Consider the following 22,261-nt stretch of genomic DNA (forward strand, 5'->3'; position numbering starts at 1 on the left):
GCCAGACATAACAATCCAGACAGCCATCCCAACTTATGTGAAGATAATGCCAGTGTTACATCTCGGTATGAATGGCTCCTTCTGGTACACAGTTGGCAACTGCAATGGGATATCACTGCCAACATTTTCTTCTGTCTGTCCTCACCAAGCCCTGACAGTTATGCTCAGTTGTATGAATACCTACATTCAATTTCCAACAGATAACTTGACACAACAGTATCAAGGGTGAGTTCTCTGGTTCAGATGACGTGCCACATTTTGCTGGTGTCACAGATGGAACTCATATTGCATTGGTGCCAACTCATGACTGGGAACAAGTGTATAACAATAGGAAACATTTTCACTCCATCAATGTACAGGGGTTTACATACCAGATCTTTACATTACCAGTGTGTGTGCAAGATTTATAGGCTCAACCCATTACTCACTACTGCTACATAGCACACCAGATGTTAGACTTTGCACCATTGAGGACCTGGCTTGCCGATAATTGTTAACATTAGTGTTACACTGATATTATATTGAAAATTCTGGGCTTCCCAGAGATAAGAAAACATATGATTGCTTGTTTGAATCTATTTTACAGGGGTGCTAAAGTTACCCTAGTAACACATGCATTTTAGCACCACTGAGAAAAACACAAATGCCAGGAGAAGGCTCTTTCACCATGCCCCATGTGTGAACAAAGGGGCCTGTGGAGAGGTCTTTTGGTCTCCAGATCTGGAGAGGCCCTCCTCTACTCATCTGGAAGGTCTGCACTATGGTATGTACTATTATGTATGCTGCACAGTATTGTCATGCAGAGGATATTTCCATTCGTCCATGATGATGACTACCAGTGGGAACACCAGAGTGATGTTTGTGAGATTACTCAGCAAGATATCAATGATGCGGAAGAAAACAGTGCCTCTGGCATGAACTCATTGAAAACATCTTTGACTGATGGTAAGTGAATTTAATCACAATGTAAATGTATACCAAATAAATGGGCATATCCACTTTTTCAATGTATGCCATTAATGTAGTGATACCTTTGTGAGTTATTTGGTGACATTCTAAGAACAAATATTTTTTGTAGGTCAATTTTACTGAAAGTAAAATATTATCTATTTAAAATATGAGATATGGAGATGCAAATGCCATGTGAGATTGTATCTGTTACAGCTCTAGATGTGTATTCTTTGAAACAATATTAATTACATTTTAAAATGGAAGAGTTTGTCACAAACATATTATGATGTTTGCTTAATCCTTCCTAGGCCATGAAACCCTGCCACCTACTGGAACACTAGCAAATCATTAGTGGTTATATTATAATTTTGCACAGAAATTGATGATGGTGAGATCTGCAGTGCAAGTTGCCTGGAGATTGGTGTGATGTTTTTGAAAATGATATCAATGCATTTCCTCTCAGTCATGGAGTGAAGCCAATTATAATGAGCTTCATCCAACTAGAACTAGTTTTTGATTGGGACACCTGTTGCTTATCTGTAGAAATTGATTGGATTTTCTGACTACATTAATTTGAGCATATTATCTCTGGACAGACCCAAAGTTTGTCTGAAGATTCTCATTTGTGTTGCTAATGCATGTTTGAGGAGTAATTACTAAACAGAAAAATATAGCATTGACTTTTATTTGTATACAATAGGTGTATTTCATATCTACCTTCTAGTGTGAATGTTTTATTATGCATTTTAGTAATTTGCTATTTAAGTCTTCTTTGTAAGTTTCTATTGTGAGAAATGTTTGTAGATTTTGATGACATATACTTCTTTAATGCTGATCTTTCTTGTACAGCAATATGTATTGCAATATTTTCTTTTATTACCCCCCTAAAGCAGAACTTAAAAAAATGAAATGCTAGGCATTTTCTATATTTTGTGACATTTATTGTGTAAAGCTAAAAAACCTGTGTGTAAATTGTTAACTTTAGTACACAGTTTTTATTATGAACATAATTATTCAATGCATCAATTCTTTTTATTTGAACAATGTCACAGCACACATGTTTATTATGTTATCATTATTGCTCATAAAATAGGATACAATGCAATTTCACATCCTCATAAAATTAGTTAACATGTATGCTGGATGTGACATGAAAGGTGAGTTCACAATTGGATAGAGTCCTTTTTCAGGCAACAGACAATGACTGTATTTGAAAAGTATGGACACATTGTGGATAGGAAGAATCATCCAGACACTCATATTAGGACACCACATTTTGCGTCTCTTGGTGGCGGTTTGCTGGGTGTTCTCCTCAACTGGGCCAGAAGGAAAAACCCTTCTAAGGCCCACAAAAAAGGTGATGGGAGGTTGCTTGCACCTGGCATTAGCTCAACTATAGCTGGCAATAACTTGGGGTAGCACTCCGACCCATCGTTCTTTTGCTCACCATGCCACCTCATTTTGGACACAGCCATATGTAAATCAGTCTTGACTCAGTTCCTTATGGGAAATGTCCAACCCCAACTGCCAAGACATGTCCTCCCTGAACCAGAGCGCAAGCAACCCAGGACCGGTTTCACCCTAGTTATGTGCTCATCAGGCAGGCACCGCTTGTTTCCAATGGCACAGTGAGCATGGGGCTATTCTGTGGCCTTAGTGTCAATGGGAGAAGTGGTGACAAGTGACTGCATAGGCAATAGTGCCTTACTTTCAATGAAGCTGCCAGCTGGTGACATTGGGACCAAGCTGGCAGCAGATCTTGCTTGAGCATGGAACACGCTAGCTAAGTTTGATATTAATGCATACACTGTTTTAAAGTCATCCTGTACCACCTCAAATGTAAAGTACAGACACTCATGTGCCATTGCAGTAGATAATTGTGGGTCCTTTGGATGTCATTCTGGGCCATCAGGAGGTCACTGCGGGCCCTTAAAATTTCCATAATCTTGCCCAGCTGTTCATCCTACTGTGTAGCTACACCAATAAGGTTTTTGTCCCTTGTGATTAAAATGGTAGATGCAACCTGAGCCTCCCTTCCTGCAGCAGGTCCTGTCCAACCCCTTTCAAAACAGTCCTGTGGCCTTGGCCGAGTGGCCACAGGTGTACTGGCTGTACAGCAGTAGTTATGTCTGTGGTTGTCACAGGAGCCTGGACAGGGGTGGCCGCAGTTCATGGGGGTGTCGGGGCACAAGAGTCTTCTAGGGGCACAGATGTAGTTGATGGGGACAGAACTTTGCTGTTTACATTAGGCAGGTGTAGTGCCTTGCATTTGATGGAAAAACAAAGGGTGCTACCCACACAAGCCTAATGGGTGGGTAGGCTGCTCTTCAAGATGTTCCTGATTGGCAGGGGAGCTGCAACTACTGAAGGATTCTAATCATCTTTCTTCAGGCTAGCACAGCTAAAGCAGACTATTGAAATCTTCAAGGCTGACCTCAGAAAAAAAAGAAAAGAAAATAGCAAATGATAGTGGATTTTAAAAAATTAATATATTAACTTTGTAACATTTGGCTTGCCGATCACAAACATGACATATATCCACGACCGATCCAATTGAGGATCCCTAATAATGTTTTCATTCTGATAATGTTAAAATACTGTAAATGGATTTATTGTGAGTGAAGTGAAATTAAATGTGATTTCACAGGTTGGGGCTGCAAGCGTGTGAGTGAGGTTTCAAAAGTATAGTTGTTTGACTCTCAAGCCATAGACTCTATGTACTATGCCATTGCAACAGTCTGTGAAGTTGAATCCCTAAAACAGAAGTATGTCAGTAATCTAATATTTATCCTATCCTAGACTGGTTATAGAGTATGTTGAGGATATACAGCACCATAAGGTAGTGACATTGAATATTTTGTGAATCTGAAAAAACATACATAATAATCGATTTGTAACATGAGCATATTTAACAGTGCAATCTTCTTAGGATGCAAAACACAATAAAAAAAAATATCTGATAGGCAACATGAGCAAGTGAGACTTTTATGAGACATTTGAATCACTCTGGTCAGTAGATACAGATGCAGAGATGTTGCTATACTAATTAATAAACCCTTCTACTTCCACTTATGTGTAGAGGAGTCTCTGTTTGCCTGTTTGTGAAATAAATAAAAATGACTAGCTGGAAACATTTGGAATGAACAAGTGAAGGATAGTTAGTTATGCTGATAATGTGTGCATAAGAAAGTTATATGTACCAGCAATACAATTTTCTTTAGTTATGGTGAAGATATTATATGAAAGTTGTGTTAATAGGAGGCCATTAGGGGTGAGATGTGTGTTGGAGAAAAGGGTGCCAGAGTGCAGAAAGCAGGAATCTCCTAGTGCCAGAGAGGTAGTATTGGTACCTACCAGTTTTTACTCCTCCTGGTATTTCCACAATACCTTGAGTGTGGAGTATGGACAACATCCCCTCCTCCAGAGCATGAGGACGGGGAGCCTGGGAGAGCCACCATCAGTTGCCAGGGCATTTCGGTGTGTCATGGAAGCAAGGGAACTTACTCTGCCATGCTGGTCTTTCACTGCTTGCGCATATCCTCTGAGAGCATCTGTAATTGGAGACTGCATTCACCCTATCCATTACTTTGTCCAATATTTGCCATCTCTGGCTCATGAATGTTGTCTGGACTAGGGCTCCAAACAACCATGCGTCAACCCATATTATCTCATCAACCATAATAGTTAATTCATTTTCTGAGAATCTGGATTGGCTTCTTCTTGACATTTTGAAGAGAAGAGAACTTGATGTACGTCTAATGCGGGTGCTTCATCTTGTAAGTGGTAAATGGAATGTGTGATTTGAGAATTAATTTGTGTACAGTGAGGCACATACTTTTTTGATAAGTTTAATTTGAGAAGGTGAGTGTTGAACAACATGTCCATAAACATGATAGATGCATCTGTTGACAGACAACTCATCTGCCATTGCTGACCTCTATCATTTGTGTCCCTCCTTCCATCTCTGATGGTGAAAAACTCTAAATATCTTAGACAAATGTCAAACATAGCAATGTTGATGGAGTTGTATCTGTTGACAGTGGACTGGGAGACGGAAGACAGAGGACTGAGGACCGGGCAACGGACTGTCCTTTATCATGGTAGATGGTGGTTCTTCAGCCCACGCCATAAACACTTTAGGCAGAATTCCATGAGCCTAATGGACAGATCAATTCCTCTGTGACAGAGGAACAATATCCCATTTGCCAAGCTCTAAACCAGGTCAGCACTCCTTTTCTTGTGGAAACCTGTTACTCATCCCATTGTGTCCCTGTGCCCAAGTCCAATGAACTTTAAGGCATTGCATGAAGAGAAATACTTGACTCAACTACAACCTAACTTGCCAAATAATTTGGGGAACTGTAAAGTCACACCACAAAGAACCACTAATAGTGTAAAAGTATAGTTATTGTCTCAAAGGAGTAGCAAAGACGGATATTTACTATATGGCAAAGCATGTCCTTATGGGAGATGTGACACTTATGACAACGGCCCTGACAATGAAACAGTTCTTTTGCATATTTATTTGTGTCTACTTTATGCCGGACACCATTGTCTTAGTTGCCAGAAGTCCCTAGAAGATCAAAGCCATGCATTTTACTTTTGTCCATAATTAGAAAGATATTGTGGCTTCATGGCTATTTAACTGTTTGTATTTTGAATATAATTTTGGATTGTATTGGAAATTGAAATTTTTACCAAGGACAGGAGGCTCATATGATGGTATAAGTATAAGTATAAGTATAAGTACAATCTGATAGATTTGCCTGTGCAAACGTAGCTCTATTGTTATTATTAATGATGTCATAGGATAGTCTTGATCAAATCCTATGTTATGTTTTCTGAGAATAGGGAACTTCGCCATATTGTAAGTGATAATAGTGTCAGGGTTACAACCTTTAGGCAAGATCAATTGCAAGCACACTTCTTGAAAACTAAGGGACAGCAAGAGGGTACTTGATATTGATTAGAAGTCACCTTTAAATGGATGTGCAAAGATGGACAAGAGGAAAATGACATATAAAGAGGGATATTAAATACTTTTTTGGGGAGGATATTTACTTTAATACATATGTAAGAAAATGTCCTGGCTTGTTAAATTGAGAGTATTTATGGTTCTTTTTATTCACAATCTTCCATGTTTTAGAGTGTAGAGAGAGGTGGGGGATGAATCAACTCCATGTAGAAACAAGGGTACCTATTGAGTGGAAATGTGGGGGGCCTAGTGAATTCACCCTAGGAAGCAAATTATATTGTTTAAGGATTAATTGAATCCCAAAGAAGGAGACAGCAGCTGACAGTTTGAACAATGCATCTCTGACAGTGGATACTCTACGAAAAAAAGAGGACAAAAAGACTAACAAATGCTATCACATGAAAATGCCAACTTGTGCCTCCTAAATTACAACACTTACGTGAAAACCTCCATTGCACACCTAAGTGGTGCAATTATGTATCTATAAAATGGCATTGTATGTCGCAGGTTCCAGCATATTACCTAAAAATGACTTTGTACAAACAGAAGGTCAAAGAATAGGACTAAAGAAGAGCCTGATTATGCTTAAGAAGAACCTGATTATGCGTAAGAAATACAATTAATCTACAATATGTCCATAGTGAATGATTACAAATTTGACAGTTTAAAAAAAATGCCAGTTTCAATGTACATATTTATCAGAAAAACCAATGTCATGCTCACCAGGGTCTTTTTGCAGAAATTAAAACAGAGTTACTCAAGAGGAAGCATGTGACATCAAATATAAAGCTGTAAATAAATCTACATTACTTTGTAAACTATTTCCATAAATGCATCTGTGCTGCTTATCAACTGACCATCAGTGCTGTCATATATTTCTGTGGCTTCTTGTCAAGTATTTGACCTGCTGCTTCTTGACAAGTATTTGACCTAAGAATCAACAAATTGAGGGTTGAGGCAATAGCGATCCGCACCTGACAATACAATCTATGGGTAGTAACTAACAGTGCAAGGAACATTGGAACACATCCCTCTATACTCCTATATCAGGAAAAATGTCCTAATCAAGCATTAGCACAAAAAGGTTTCGCACTAGGCAATGTAACATAACAGTCAAGACAGTCTTTGTGTGCTCATTAAGAAACTTCAAATTCAGGATTGTTTCTTTATGTTCCAAAAGGTTCTTTATTAGATTTCTCGTTAAAATTCAATAGCCATATCCGACGCGTTTCGTCCACAAAGGGACTTCTTCAGGGTTAAAAGGAAAAAACACCTGTACACAAACATTTAAAAACAAATTTACATATATACATAAGTGCACCAATACAACTTATATCTTACAAAGACACATATATAAATGATAAAGGAGTCAGCTATTCCTGTCCCGTCACTTGGCAACTGTTCTTAATTAACATGGCTTGTGCCCATGTTTCAATAGCTATTCTTTTTTCGAGGTGATGGGGAATTCTTGTTAACAGTTATTTTGAATTGACCTTCATATATTTAAAAAAAGAAGGAAATAAAATGGAGGGAAATAAAAATGATGGGGAATGCTTATTGACAATTATTTTTGATTAACAAACATATATTTCAAAGAAGAAGAAAATGTAGAACATTTCTTGGCAGTTTTACATAGTACACAAACATGTATTATCATCATCACATACCGTCACAGTGTAATAAATAGCTTCCACTAATAACATTAGTTCTGTGGTCTGGCTTTGATCTTTGTTAGAAATGGGATTTCTGGCAGGCTAAGGCGTGCGCCAAAGCCAGGCAGAAACCACCACTGTAGTCAGGGCAAGGAAATGACATGCCAAAGATAACCCCTGCTCACCGCCCTTGGTAGCTTGGCACAAGCAGTCAGGCTTATCCCGGAGGCAATGTGTAAAGCATTTGCGCACGCACACAGCAACAACATCCCAGGCCCACCACAAAAGAAACTCCACACAAGGTTATATATAAAAATAGCCTTTGTATTATCATAACACATTAGAATAGTGATCACACAATATATACACTGTGCCAACTGGCACTTGGCAATATTTACAAGAGAATATGTACCAATGACAGGGCCACATGGACCACTGTCAGAACCATCACAAAGCGAACCTAGTAAAAGTAAAGCAGATCATAAACGTACAACCTGCAACCACTGGGAATCGCTGTTCTTAGCATCAGCCTGTAACGTAAACTACATTATGCACAGTATCACCTTAGGCGCTAAAAGCATTGTACGCCAACCTCATCAGCATAAACACATTATGCAATTCTATCACCAGTCTAAACACATTAGACCCTAACCTCCTAAGCATAACTACATTAGGGAATAACTCTCACTAGCATAAACCATCATATGCAAACCAACCTCATACTCATAGAACACGTTTAGAGGTATCAATACAGGTGCGTAAAGCATTCTACATACATTACATTTCCTAGCACCCAAAATCACAGTAGGGCCTGGCGCCCTATAAATCTAGCAATCCCCTCCCCTGGCCAACTGGCCATCTCAGAAAGTGGGCTCAAATGCCCTGTGTCCCCAAAGTCCAGGCGCGCTGCAAAAGGCAGCGAAAGTCAAGGGTGTGCAAGCTACGCAAGCCTAAATGTAGCAGCTGGCACTAAGTTCTGCGCAGCTGTGAAGAAAAGTACCGGAGTAGCGGAGTGCATCTCACTCCCAGTGTAGAAGACATGTCCCCAAATAAAGAACAACCTAAACGGTGCAGCTGCCCACTACTTGCTGGGCAGCCGGAATTATTAAAATGTGGCATGGGCTCTCAGTGGCCCTTTAGACAAAGGCGCTAAACGTTGGAGCCTACCTAGGATCTACACCTGATGTCCTCCTTGGCTCTTGAAGTAATCATGCACAAGTTAGAGAAAGAACTGGCCCCCAAGCACTGTGGGGCGCACTGGCACTTATAAAATGAAATATGCCCCCAAAACGTGGAGTGCCCTGGCCAGCAGGGCAGCGGGAAACAAAGAATATGGGCACGGCACCTCGGTGCCCTCTGGCCCCTACGGGGCTTGGGAATAACTTGCCCCAAATTGGAGCGCGCTGGCTCCTAAAACCACACATGCCCCACGAAGGAACTAAACTGATCCTTCAACGGTGAAGCGGCCCACTGCCAGCTGGGGCCACTCGCCAATTGAGCACTCACCGGGACTTTGGGTGGGGACTCTGCTCCTCCCTAACCGGCATCCCTCACCGGACAGGACTCCTCCTCACTCGCTGTGGGGGCAGGCATCAGAAATGTGTCTCGAGCCCCCTCCGCCTCTCATCTGGACTCGTGGGTGCCGGCGGGGCTCTCACCCAGTCAGGGGAGCCCTGCACAAGTAGGCAACAGGCTTCACCCGGTTGATAGTGGCTTATGCCCAAATTCAAAATATATGCCCCCACAATTACAGGATACGTTTATAGATGAATTTTATAACAAAGTCCCTTGTGATCTCTATAAACTAGAAGACCAACATAACAAATCAAGGGGATGCAAACATAGCAACAACATGAGTAGAGAGTATTGGGATCTTTTACGAGCCTTGAAAATGTATGATACTCTAGTAATTAGAGAAGCTGATAAGGGAGGGAACATCGTCCTTATGAACCATATTGATTATTTGAACACAATTGAGAGGCAACTAAAAGACACACATTGCTATGAAAAACTAAGGTCCAACCCCATTTCTCAGATTGAGAACAATACCAGTGCTAAATTGTGAGATTGGCATGAATCATGCTTACAATCTGAACAAGATTATAAATTCCTACAGGCCCACAATTCCAGATATCCCTACATCTATATTTTACCTAAAATTCATAAAAGCGGGTTGTTTCCCTTGGGTAGGTCAATCATTTCTGGTAATGATGTGCCTACAGAACACATTGCAGAATATGTAGATTGTTTCCTACAGCCCATTGTAAAAAATCTCCCGTCAAATATAATGGACAGTGCTGACCTGCTGTATAAATTAGAGGACTTTAAATGGGATCAGGATGACTTATTATTTGTAATGATGGATGTTGAGAGCTTATATCATGTATCCAAAAAAAAACAGGGACTGAGATCTCTAAAAGATTTTCTTTTTAAGCTAGGAGCACAACATCTTGAACACACGTTGATGGTTCTTGACATGTCTGAGATGATTTTAATGCAGAATGCCTTTTTGCATAATAACATGTATCTACAAAAACAAGGGACAGCACTGGGCTCCAGATTTCCTCCACCCTATGCAAACCTATTCATGGATTTGTATGAGGTGGAGCATGTCTAGGGCACCAGAGTGCACACATGAGCGGCAATGTAATTTTTTACGGTCGCTACATAGATGATGTAGTAATGATTTAGCATTGAACTGTTGAGAGTCTAAATGTTTACTATATGTACTTGAACTCCAGTGAGTTCAATGTGAGGTTAACCATCAAACACCCTGAAAGTGAAATTCAGTTTTTGGACCTGCAATTGTTTATAACTGGTACCACCATACAGAGTGATATCTTCAAATCTTTAGCCCTGAAGAAGCCACTTTGTGGACGAAACGTGTTGGCTATGGCTATTGAATTTTAATGAAAAACCTACTATAGAACCTTTTGGAACATAAAGAAATGATCGTGAATTGGAAGTTTCTTAATGAGCGTGCAAAGACTGTCTTGACTGTTATGTTACATTGCCTAGTGCGGAACCTTTTTGTGCTAAAGTATTTGACCTAATTTTGACAAGTTATTTACTTAATCTGGGGGAAGATGGGAGTAACTATAGTTTGTGGTCTAACATAATTCATTGCAACTAAAACTATTCAATAAGCTATCCCTTCTGCATTGAAAAATATGGCAAATGGATTTACTTCCCATAGCAGACTAAATTCCCTCAAGTTAAAAGTTAAAAAAGAGCAGTCTCATAACACCCTTTTTGATGTTCAACCATAGAACTTAATTCACATATCGGGGGCACTGTCCCTGTTTGCGCTGCAGTACATGCTTAAAGCACATAACAGGTCACTGTGACTGATTAGAAACAAACGTGCACTATTCTCAGTCCCGATTGAATTCTAATAGTTCACCTCTCTGGTGAAAGAGATGGCTGTGGTTTGAAACTACAACTCCATCTATCATGCGATGCAAACTGGAATCTCTTTGGATGGAAAGCAGGGAGGGACCCAGAAGCTGATGCAGTGTGTTACAGCTATAGCATCTGGGGCTCCCTATGACCCCACAAACCTCTTGCATGGAACTCCCTTTAGGTGGTACGCTGAATGTGCACCATCTCTACATAGTGTATAATCAATGCATCTCCTTCACACTGCACCCACATCTTTAATGTGGTACAGTTGGAAAGCTCCAGAGCGCAGCCTGCACAAGGGTATTTCTTCTCAAAAAGTGACAGAGTCCCATTCTGCATTGAAACTTGGAAGAAATATCAATAGTTTGTTCAAAAAGTGACTCTCTGAAGCCTGAAGTGATGCCTAGAAACGTTTTTGACTTTGAGAATTTTCAGTCCACCACAACCATTGACTTACATTGGCGCTTCACCCATGCCTGCTGCTTTTCATTTAAATCTTTTAAAATATATCCAGTTTCTCTAAGTTTTTATGCATTGGAGTGGGACAGTTTTGGTACTTCTAAATACTTTACACATTTTCTTTACGTGAAACTTGTCTGCTCAGTTCCACAACTACCATGGGTTGAGCTCAGGTTTAAATTATCAAAACCTTTTACTGGACCTAACAGGTTAGTTTGTTCAAATATTTGGCCCAAGTGATAACTGAATAGCCAACATATGAGGCCAGATTTCAAAGTACCTCAATCGATCCCTATATTTCCATGCATTAGGAATTTGGCTTAACATGCCTGGAGGATAAGATCAAGCTTATCCTTTTGTTGCTTTGCATATCTGTCTAGGGCAAACACTCCACAACCATACAAGAGATTCTGTCTGATTGTCTCCACCTTGAAAATGATTATACAATCCCTTAGTTTAAATACATTAAAGATTGCTAGAGATCACTATTCACTACATCTATTTATACCCTTAAAAGAAAAATGGCATGATCTCTATTGGCCCATTACAATGTTTTCAAATTAACAGAGATGCAGGTGAACAATGAAAAAGCCAATGTTTTGCCTAATTCCTGTTGAATTCTACAGCTGACCTTGTGTAGTATGATTAGATGCAGGGATCATGGGGATTTTTACATTCTTTGTCATTCTTTTTCCATTTGTTCTATTAATACATGAGAATTAAGATCTGCAGCATAGAGACACCTCATGCACTACTGCTCAAGGTGTGGAACAAAGGGAAAAGAAACACTAAAATAAGGATGTTTATTAAACATAATCTGACCTGAATTAAATGTCCACATTCTCTGCTCTGTCTTCCATGCAGGTGATATTTTCTCGTTCTCATCATACTACTAAACAAGTAATGGAGCTGGCATCATCTTGAGCATGTCTCACATCATCATGATTTCTCTTCTTGTGGACATGAACTGTTACATGGAGCAAGACGAACACAGACACTGCACTCTTAAATGTTAACTTTAGAACACTGAAAAAACGTTAAGACTTTGACGCCATCATGGACTCTTTGTCAATCATCATCCATTCATAATCCTGGGAACTGGAACTTCAAAATGAAAAAAACATTGACAGAACACACCCCAGCTACTATCTAGCAAACATAACTCTGCCCACACACTCATTAGAAACACTTAGAAACTGGGTTCCCGGCTGGCAGCGTTATGCACTCTGTCCAAGCAGGAACCACAATCCTAGCCAGGGTAAGTCAGATACACCCCATAAACTAACCTATACTCACCCTCCCGCAGCTTGGCACAGAGCAGGCAAGCTTCACTTAAGCGGCAATCTGTAAAAGTATTAGTGCAACACTTCAAGCAGAAACACAGAGAAAACACCACAAAAAGCTCCACACCAAGTTAGAGACATAGATTGTATTTTTTTGAACAATACACACCAAAACGTGAAAAATCCAATAAGTATAACCAGAGTAATTAATTTTACAATATTTAATGAAATTGTAGTGTTTAAAAACTTTAACCACCAACCGGGGCTATCTGGTCACCCTAGACTGGGATAAATCAAAATGTTCAGGCCTACATTGATGAAGCACAGGTCAGATACAGGGACCGGCCTTGGCCCGCTGTAAAGTACCTTAGATGCATCATCAACGGAGTTTAGATGTGGGAAGCAAGAAGTTAATGCGTTGTCGTTGAACTGCTGGGTTGAAGGCGAGCCTTGCAATGTCAGAGATGCATCAGAAACTGGAGAAGATGTTCTGCGCAGTTGGCAATATGATGCCTACTGAGGTTCCGTGAGAATCGTAATGGCACTTTTTGGGTATGTTCGAATATGGACGAGTTTGGTATCTACGAACCGCAAATGACGAGTTTAGTGGGTGTACGCGTTTTCGCTACGCTACTATGTACGGTTCGTCTCATTCCTGGGAATGTCCATCTGAACCCTCGGGTTCCATTTTAGATGCGGCATCCATTTTGTTTCTTGCCCTCAAGTAGCCAGCGAACGGACCTTGTCCGCTTTGTGACCCTGGGATTCCCAAGCTTTCGCAGAGGACACGTGTTCCTTTGAAGGTGTCTTTATGATGAGGGGGATGACACGGCAAAGGCAGATGGCTCCGCTCGAGGCTCATCTTGCCGTGCCAGTCTATTGTTTCAGTCATGCATGCATTAGGCACGAGTCCTTTGATCCTGTAATCGAGTTTCTGATATTGCTCTTTAAACTCTTTTTCCAATTGGTTGTGCATCCTTGTTTTTCCTTTGCATCTGTTTCTGTCCCTTCTCCTAATTCGTTTACAGTCAGAATGGAATGTGCTTAATGTGGGGATAATGTGCTTTTACAGTTGGGAACCGGCAATGCTGCTGTAATTATGTTCCGGGCTTCTGAAACATGAATGTGACCCTTTTGAAGTTTACTGTGGGAACTGAGTTGTAACCTTTTGTTTGCCATGTTGTGCAATGACGAAAATGTGTATAAAAGGAGCGATCCACTTGTACAATTTGAAGCAGTCTCTCAGAACCTACACGTTGTGTACTTCTTGCGATTTCTGTATCCCTGCAGTAAATAAACGCTGATCTTTGACGTCGCAGGAAGTGTCCCGTGTCTCTGTGTCTTGTACGCCGGAACAGGTAACCCACGAAGGTTTCAGGTGTTGTCCCCTGGCACCGCTGGGCCTTAGAATAGCCCAGTCCTTCAGTTGGCGCCCAACGTTGGGCGACATCAGCGGTACCGGTCCAAAGCCCGACGATCGTGAGGAACTTCGTGAGAAATCTCCGAGGGAAGGTGCACCCCGCTTCATCGATCCAGTTGTCGAAATAAGTGGCCCAAAGACTTTTCCCGCGAAGATTCCCGCCTCCTGACGGCTGCGACGGACTGATGCCCTGACTGTCGACCTGTTTTGGCGCCTGGCGTAGTCCTTTGTACGGCGAGATGATAGACGGGCCTTCCTGGTGACGCCATTGCTCTTTCAGTTAAGTATTTGTGGGTCGCTAACCTTGGTTGTTTGCATGGTTCCATTGCATTTGTGGTTCTTAGTTGTTGGTTCTTAGTTGTTGGGTTTTATTTGACGATTGCAATTGCCAAAAACCGAGGGTCTTGCATTTTTTTGCGAGGACATCGTAATTCGATAGCCCTTGAAGTTTGTAAACTCGGTTAGTGTGCACGATGCCTGGCCGTAGTACTTTGTTTGGTTTCCTTAAATGTTGCAGCACGGATTCCCGACTGGAGGATTCATGTCCGATACCTCCAGTTGGAACTCCAATTTATGAGCTCTATAGTCGCCACGGAGTAGGTCCTTTTGTATGCAATGAATATTGGATTCGTTACACTAAAAATGATGGTGTTCTTAGTTGGCCATCACATGGTAGTTTCGAAACTGCAATATTAGATAATCTTGAAGCTAAATTGTTTAGAAAGAAGGCTAGGCCGGCCATGTTTGATTTCTTTCGGTTATGGCGTAAAGAGGCCAAGCAGAAAGAAATCAAACAGATTAAGAAAAATAAGAGAGAAGGTGTTATTACGGTGATGCGAAATGCAGAACAGTATCAGCGAGACAAAGAGGAGAAGGAGCAGGAAGTTTGTGCTAGACTTCATCACGTGGCGGTGGATAAATGTTATCCGGTTTTACCGTCTAGTCCTGATAAGACGGGAGACGAAGCGGTAGAAGATCCCATATTGTCTTATCTATTGAAATCACCACCTCCCTATGCACCAGATACCGTGGGTCCTGTGATTCCTCCTGTTCCTCAACCTGTTGTTCTGGCGGCTGCTGGTCAGCCTGTCGTTCCTCCTGTTCTTCCGAATCCCCTTGTGCCGCAACTTGTTCATCCTCCTTTACCCGCTCTTTTTCCTACTGCTCCTTTGCCAGTATCTCATCAGCCCAATCTTGCTACTACTCCTGTTATCCCGACTACCGCTACTGCTTCTACGTTTACTCCTAATGTCGTTGCTCCTGTGCTTCCTTCTTCTTCTCCTTCCGTTCGTAGTCGTATATTTAATGCTGTCGCTCACTCTATTCTCCACTTTTTGGACCAATACTCGGGTCCGATCTTTCTGATGTCGCTCAGAGGCGCAGTCAAATTCCTGATGGTAGGGAACGTGAGTCGTTAGTGAAAATGGCGCGTAAATGGATTAGGCATCCTGCGAAGTACACTTCGCGTATAGTTTTTGAGACATTTTCCCAGTTCAATGAGCCCACACAAAGATTCGTGTTCGAGGAAATGTGTAAATCCTTGAGAGAAGAGTGGGATAATGAGGAGGTAGACAATGTACCGCCCGAGATCACTGAACTTCAGAATCAGTTTTCGACTGGTATGATTGTGGGTGGTAATGTCCGACGTGCTTTAGAGCGTCTGATATCTTTTCGATCTACAGTACAACCTCGAGCATTGTTTAAGGACGAAACTGAGGAGCGGACGGCGCAACCTGGTCAGTTTCCTATGCGGGAAGTTTCCCCAGTATGGATGCCAGGTGATCCTGCTGCTAATCCTATTGTTCTACCACACTTTCAGAGAGTTTGGATACACCTCCCGTGGAAGCGATCGGAAGTTTTGCAGGTAAAGCAAACTTTGCCTGACCCCCGCAAGAATCCTGCAGGTTATTATAAGGAGTTGTCCCAATTAGTGGATGCTACTGTCATGAACCTTGCCGATATCGACATGTTGTTTGGTAACGTAGTGCCTCAACCGATTTGGGCGAAAATCCGTCAAGAGAATCACGCAGCTGAGTTAGGCGGTGATTGGGCTGCTCTTGCGGCGGCTGACGCCCAGCAAGTTGGTGGGCTAAACCTGAACAGATCATTGAGAATCTGCCCCAGAGGATAATTACACTTATGAAGACACTTATGCCAGCAATACGCGTTAATTGGGACAAATTGTCTGCGTGCAAACAAAAGAGGGGCGAGAGTGTCTCCGATTTCTTTACAAGATTTGAAGAGGCATTTATCGATCATAGTGGTCAGGATATGAGCTCTGAGGGAGGTCAGCGATTGTTCGTTGATAAATTTGTATCAAATTTGTTGCCTGAACTAAGCAACAAGTTGAAGAATTCTGAAAGTTCGTGGGCCGTTTCTATTACTGCTCAGATATTAGCCACGGCCCAATACTACGAAAATAGAGAGAAAGAAGAAAGCGAACGCGCAGATAAGAAAACGAAGGATCTTAAAACTAAGGTCTTATTGCAGCAAGCCTATCCCCCGCGCTCGAATCAAAATGACTCGCAACAGCCAAATCGATTACAATCGCAGTTTTCTAGATCGCAGTCGCGTACTGACTCCTCTACACCTCGCTCTATGTTGGGGTATAATCAATGCGCATATTGTAGGGGTGAGGGCCATTTGAAGTTTAATTGTCCAGTTTTGCGTGACGGAAACAATGGTGTTTCGGCTCGAGGAGGTCGTAGTGGTCTTCAACAAGCGTCACGTGGTAGAGGTCGTGGTGTTACTCAGAATCAGACTGAGCGTTTTGCCACTTCATCAGACTCACAAAATTGCTTTGATCGGCGCGATCCATCGTCTGGTAGATCTGCACAGTATCATGTGGATGACTATTATGTCGAGCATGATGTTGATGCTGACGGTAATTACTAGGACAGCCATAGACAAAGAAAGGGAGTAGTATCAGTTCCGGTTGATCAGAGAGGGCCTTATGTCGCAGTTGCCACATTGGGCGTAGTTGAGCCTTTTCTGTTGGACACTGGTGCAGCGAATAGTTCCATCATGCATTCGAAACTCCCTGGCGCGCCTTTGTCTGGCTTAACGAATGTTTCCGTTGGATTCTCTGGCGCCCCTGTTAGCAATCCAGTTTCTAGCCCTTTGCCCCTTACAATTGGGTCTCGTGAGTTAGAAGCTCCTTTGATTTTGACTACTGGTTGTGGTGAGAATCTTTTGGGCCTGGATTTGTTGAAGCGGTTATATGCGACTTTGTACTGTTCTCCCGTGGGAGTGGAGCTTACGTTGGGTCAGAGAGTGATCTCTCCTATGTATTTGTCGACTGATAAGCTCCCACCGGAATTGAGTTCTCTTCCTGAGTCTTTGTGGGCGACAGGTCCCAATGACGTGGGCCTGCTGGATATACCACCTTATGTTGTTCAATTGAAATCAAATGTGCGATTGCCACGCATTCCCCAGTATCGTATCTCCCTTGATGGAGAACGAGCACTATTAGCGATCATTTACGATTTGATCGATAAAGATGTCATTGAGGAAACTCGGGGTAACGTGTGTAATAGTCCTGTGTTGCCTATTTTGAAACGAACTGATCCATCCATGCCTCCTGTGTATCGTTTTGTTATTGATTTAAGGGAGGTAAATAAAATTGTTATTCCACAGTTTCCCGTGGTGCCTGACATTACGGCTTTGCTGACTCTGATTCCAGCTTCTGCATCATGGTTCTCGGTAATTGATCTGAAGAATGCTTTGTTTAGCATTCCAATTGCTGAGGAAAGCAGAGATCTATTCGGTTTCTCATTAGGTGGTCGCAGCTTCAGGTTCAAACGCGCACCTCAGGGCTACTGTGAGAGTCCATCGATCTACAGCCAAGCTCTTAAGAGTCAACTTGATGCGTTTGTGTTACCGGCTGGTGCGGCCTTGATTCAGTACGTTGATGATCTGTTGGTAGCTGCTGACACTGAACAGATTTGCAGAACTGCTACAGTATCACTGTTACAGCATCTATGTGACTTACATCACAAAGTGTCACCTTCTAAACTACAACATTGTTGTCAAGAAGTAACCTATCTAGGTCACTTATTGTCAAAGGCGGGAAGAAGGTTGACCCCTGAAAGAATCGCAGCAATTGCTCGAATGACTGTGCCAATAACTCAGAGAGATGTGCGTGCCTTTCTCGGTATCACGTCATACTACAGGCAGTGGATTCCGAACTTTTCACTGTTAGCGAAGCCATTGATAGCTCTCACGTGCAAGGATGTTTCGACTCCTTTGCCATGGACGGAAGAATGTCAGAAAAGTTTTTCTGAACTACGTGATGCGCTGTGTTCGGCTCCTGTGTTAGGTACTCCTGATTACAGTAAGCCATTTACACTATACGTTCACGAGAGAGAAGGTCGTGCGTTGAGTGTTTTGACGCAACAATTTGGTGGTAAGCAGCGTCCATGTGCGTATTTTTCCTCGACTTTAGACCCGGTAGCTAGAGCGTTGCCAAGTTGCTTGAGAGCGACAGTGGCAGCGGCAGCTGCGGTGTCTATTCGACAATCCGCAGGTCTGGTCATGGATAATATGCTCATAGTGATGGTTCCGCATGCAGTTGACACTCTCCTGAATTGGACAAAAACTCAACATCTGACGAGTGCAAGGTTGTCCGGGTATGAGTTGACACTTTTGGCAAGTCATATACAGATCAAGCGTTGTAATGTGCTGAATCCGGCGACATTGTTGCCGACTAATATGGAATCAGATGATGTACCACCACATGATTGTTATTTACGAACTGAGGAAGAAACTAGGCCTGGGCAAAAATTTCGTTCCGTTCGCGGAAATTGCGATAATTTGACATTTTTGCGTTCCGCGGAGAGCGCGAAAATGTCAAAAATTCCGGTTTCCGCAGCTTGGCGATAATTTTTTTCTTGCTCGCGCTGTAAAATGATACATTCTCGCGCGCGCGCGATCGCCTTACCTGAATCCCTGCGTTCGCCGACAAGTTTTCTTGATCCGGTCGCGTTCTCCATGAGATGTTGTATTGTTTTTAGCCATTTGCGCTGTCTCGCGACAGTTCGCGCCCGCAGTGACGTCATGCGTCGCGCGATCACGTCTTTCTTCTCGCGATCATGCACCGCGAGAACAACTCAAAACAAGATGGCCGCGCCCGCAAGCAACCACATGGGTAAGTTGGCGACCCGCAACCATGCAGAAAATCTCGCGAACATGCCGGAAAAAAACTTCCGCATCTTTGCGATATTTCTGCTTGTTTGCGATAATTTTAAACATTCTCGCGATAATTTGCGAAGGTTAATTCCGCAAATTCCGCCCACCCCTAGAAGAAACGAAGGGTCGGGTGGACCTGAAAAACACTCCATTGACAGACCCCGATGGCACTTTGTATGTTGATGGTTCATGTTTTAAGTTGCCGAATGGTGATGTGACGACTGCGTATGCTGTAGTGACGTTGAGCACGGTTGTGGAAACTGCGAGATTGAGTCAGAATTCAGCGCAAGCGGCAGAATTGATTGCGTTGACAAGAGCGTGTGTTTTATCTAAGGGAAAGCGAGTGAATGTGTTTACCGACAGTCAGTATGCGTTTGGTGTTGCACATAGTTTTGGTCGATTGTGGAGAGAAAGAGGATTTATGACATCGCATGGTACGAAGATCCAACATGGACAGCTCCTGAACGATCTTTTGGATGCACTTACATTGCCTAAACAGGTGGCGATCATTAAATGTAGTGCGCATCGAAAGGTTACGGATGACGTTGGTCGTGGTAATGCATTTGCGGATGAGATTGCTAAAGAAACGGCTAAGAATCTTGTAACCCGAATGTATGTTACGAGTTCAGTGAGGTGGCCGACGGAGACTGGTATGTGTGAAGACACTGTTGAGAGCGTGAAAGCAATTCAGAATGAGGCCACTGAAACTGAAAAGATCAAGTGGAAAGAAAGCACGGGAAAGTTAGACACGCATGGATGTTGGGTTGACTTGTCAGAATATCAGAGGTGGATGTTACCAGATGCATATGTGCTAGCTGTTGTGACTATGGCTCACGGCTTGTCACACATTAGTGCGAAAGGTATATGTAAGTTATTGTCCCCTGTATGGAAGAACAATGGTATTGCTAAATGTGCTGAGAGGGTGGTTAAGAGTTGTATGGTGTGTTTGATGCATAATCCTGGCAAGGGCACCCCCGCTCCACCTGGTCATTTTGCTCCTCCTGCCTGTCCCTTTGAAGTTATCCAACTGGACTTCATCCATATGGAGAGATGCAATAATCTGAAGTACGTTTTGGTTGTGGTTTGTGCGTTCTCCAGATGGATCGAGGCCTATCCTCTTAAGGATAATACTGCCCTGTCCACAGCGAAAGTACTACTGAAGGAATACTTTCCTCGGTATGGAATGCCACGGATTGTGTGGTCAGATAACGGAAGCGAGTTTGTGGGAAGAGTGATGCAGAGTGTGTGTAAGGGCCTTGGAAATCGACAGAAATTCCATAGCGCCAATCATCCCCAGGCAGCGGGTTTGGTTGAAGGGTACAATGGTACTCTGAAGCTGAAACTTGCGAAGATACAAGCTACGACTGGTTTGTCATGGCCTGATGCCTTGCCTCTGGCTCTCTTATCAACCAGAGCGACTGTGCACTCTCGAGTAGGGCTCAGCCCATATGAGATTGTGTTCGGCCGCCCTGCGAACATTTGGGGAGTCCCGAGGCCTAAGGCCTTTGATAGTCTTGAGTATCCAATGTTAACTGATTATCTTCATGATCTGACTGCTAAACTGAGGTTAATTCATCAACAGGTCTTTGAAGCTTTACCGGCACAGACAGAGGGTCCTGGACATCGGCTTCAACCGGGTGACTGGGTTGTTACCCGCAATTTTGGCAGAAAACGTAACTTGGAGCCGAGATTTGTGGGTCCCTTCCAAGTGCTGCTGGCTACAAGGACTGCAGTTCGGTTGGAAGGCAGGAAGAACTGGGTGCACGCCACCCATATCAAGAAGGTTCCGATCCCTTCACCAGCAGACAGTTGGGTGAGAACTGGTATTGCGACAACGGAAACCGAGACCCCTCTATGCTTTGTGCCGTTTAGTGATGCTCAACCTGTAAGAGACAATTCATTGCAGCCAGACACATCTGTTGAGCCGTCAGTTTTGGAGAACTCAAGGTCTGCATTGTCATCTGATCGACTGAACACTGTTTCACCAGTTGAACAATTATTTGAAGAGCAGACTCGACCTGTAAGAAATCGATATTTTCTTCGCCCACGTGACAAGGACTAATAAAATGTTTCTTATATTTTCCTTTACTGTTGCCACGAACATTAAGAACAATTACATCCTTTTCTGATTTTTGAGTTCCTTTTTATGTGTGCTTTTTACAGCTAAGAGATTTTTATTAAGTTGAGTGTTTGTTTAAGAAAACCTATCATCCGGGTTAACCGTAGGGCCGTGCGAGTACTCCTTTCTGTTTAGCAGGTTCCTGACACTAGGTCGGTTACTTTTTGTCGACTCCTGGGAACTCCTGGGAATTGATAATCGCTACTCAGAACGAAGTGCGTCAAGGACGTCACGGACGGTTTTTAGAGGATGGCATTCTCTAAGCTGTTGGAAGTAGAAAGGATGTCGGAGCAAAGATCAAAATTGCATAAGATTATACGAACAAAATGTTTTTTGTTTCAGGTATTCCTGCTGTTTCTGACTGTATCTGTGCTATTGGTGGGTGGAGTGTATTTTGGAATACAGTCGTTATTGCCTTCCATTTCACCTACTTTTTCTCCTAAACTAAGTTCTATTACCACTGTTTCTCCACATTCCTTTCATCCTCTGCCCCAACATGAACAGGTTAGACGTGCGGAATTCATGAATAATTCCTTCGTTCAACTCCTACATCAGCATCAGTTGGTGATGAATACTACCAATTGTTGGGTGTGCGGGTTAATGCCACATACCATGGATAGGGGTATTCCGTATTTGGTTCTTCCTTATAGCTCCCAAGGGTCAGCTCGAGCATTCCAAACTATGTTCCGTAGTGCACTAGATTCCTACCCCAGTCGAGAGCCACGCCCTGCAAACTTCGGTCCTGGTCCGTACCACAAGCCTTTGGCGATAGCGATTGCTGATTTAGATAGAGATATTTTTGATGCATCGCTT

The sequence above is a fragment of the Triturus cristatus genome, chromosome 5_2, assembly GCF_964204655.1.
Source record: "Triturus cristatus chromosome 5_2, aTriCri1.1, whole genome shotgun sequence".
Lineage (NCBI taxonomy): Eukaryota > Metazoa > Chordata > Amphibia > Caudata > Salamandridae > Triturus > Triturus cristatus.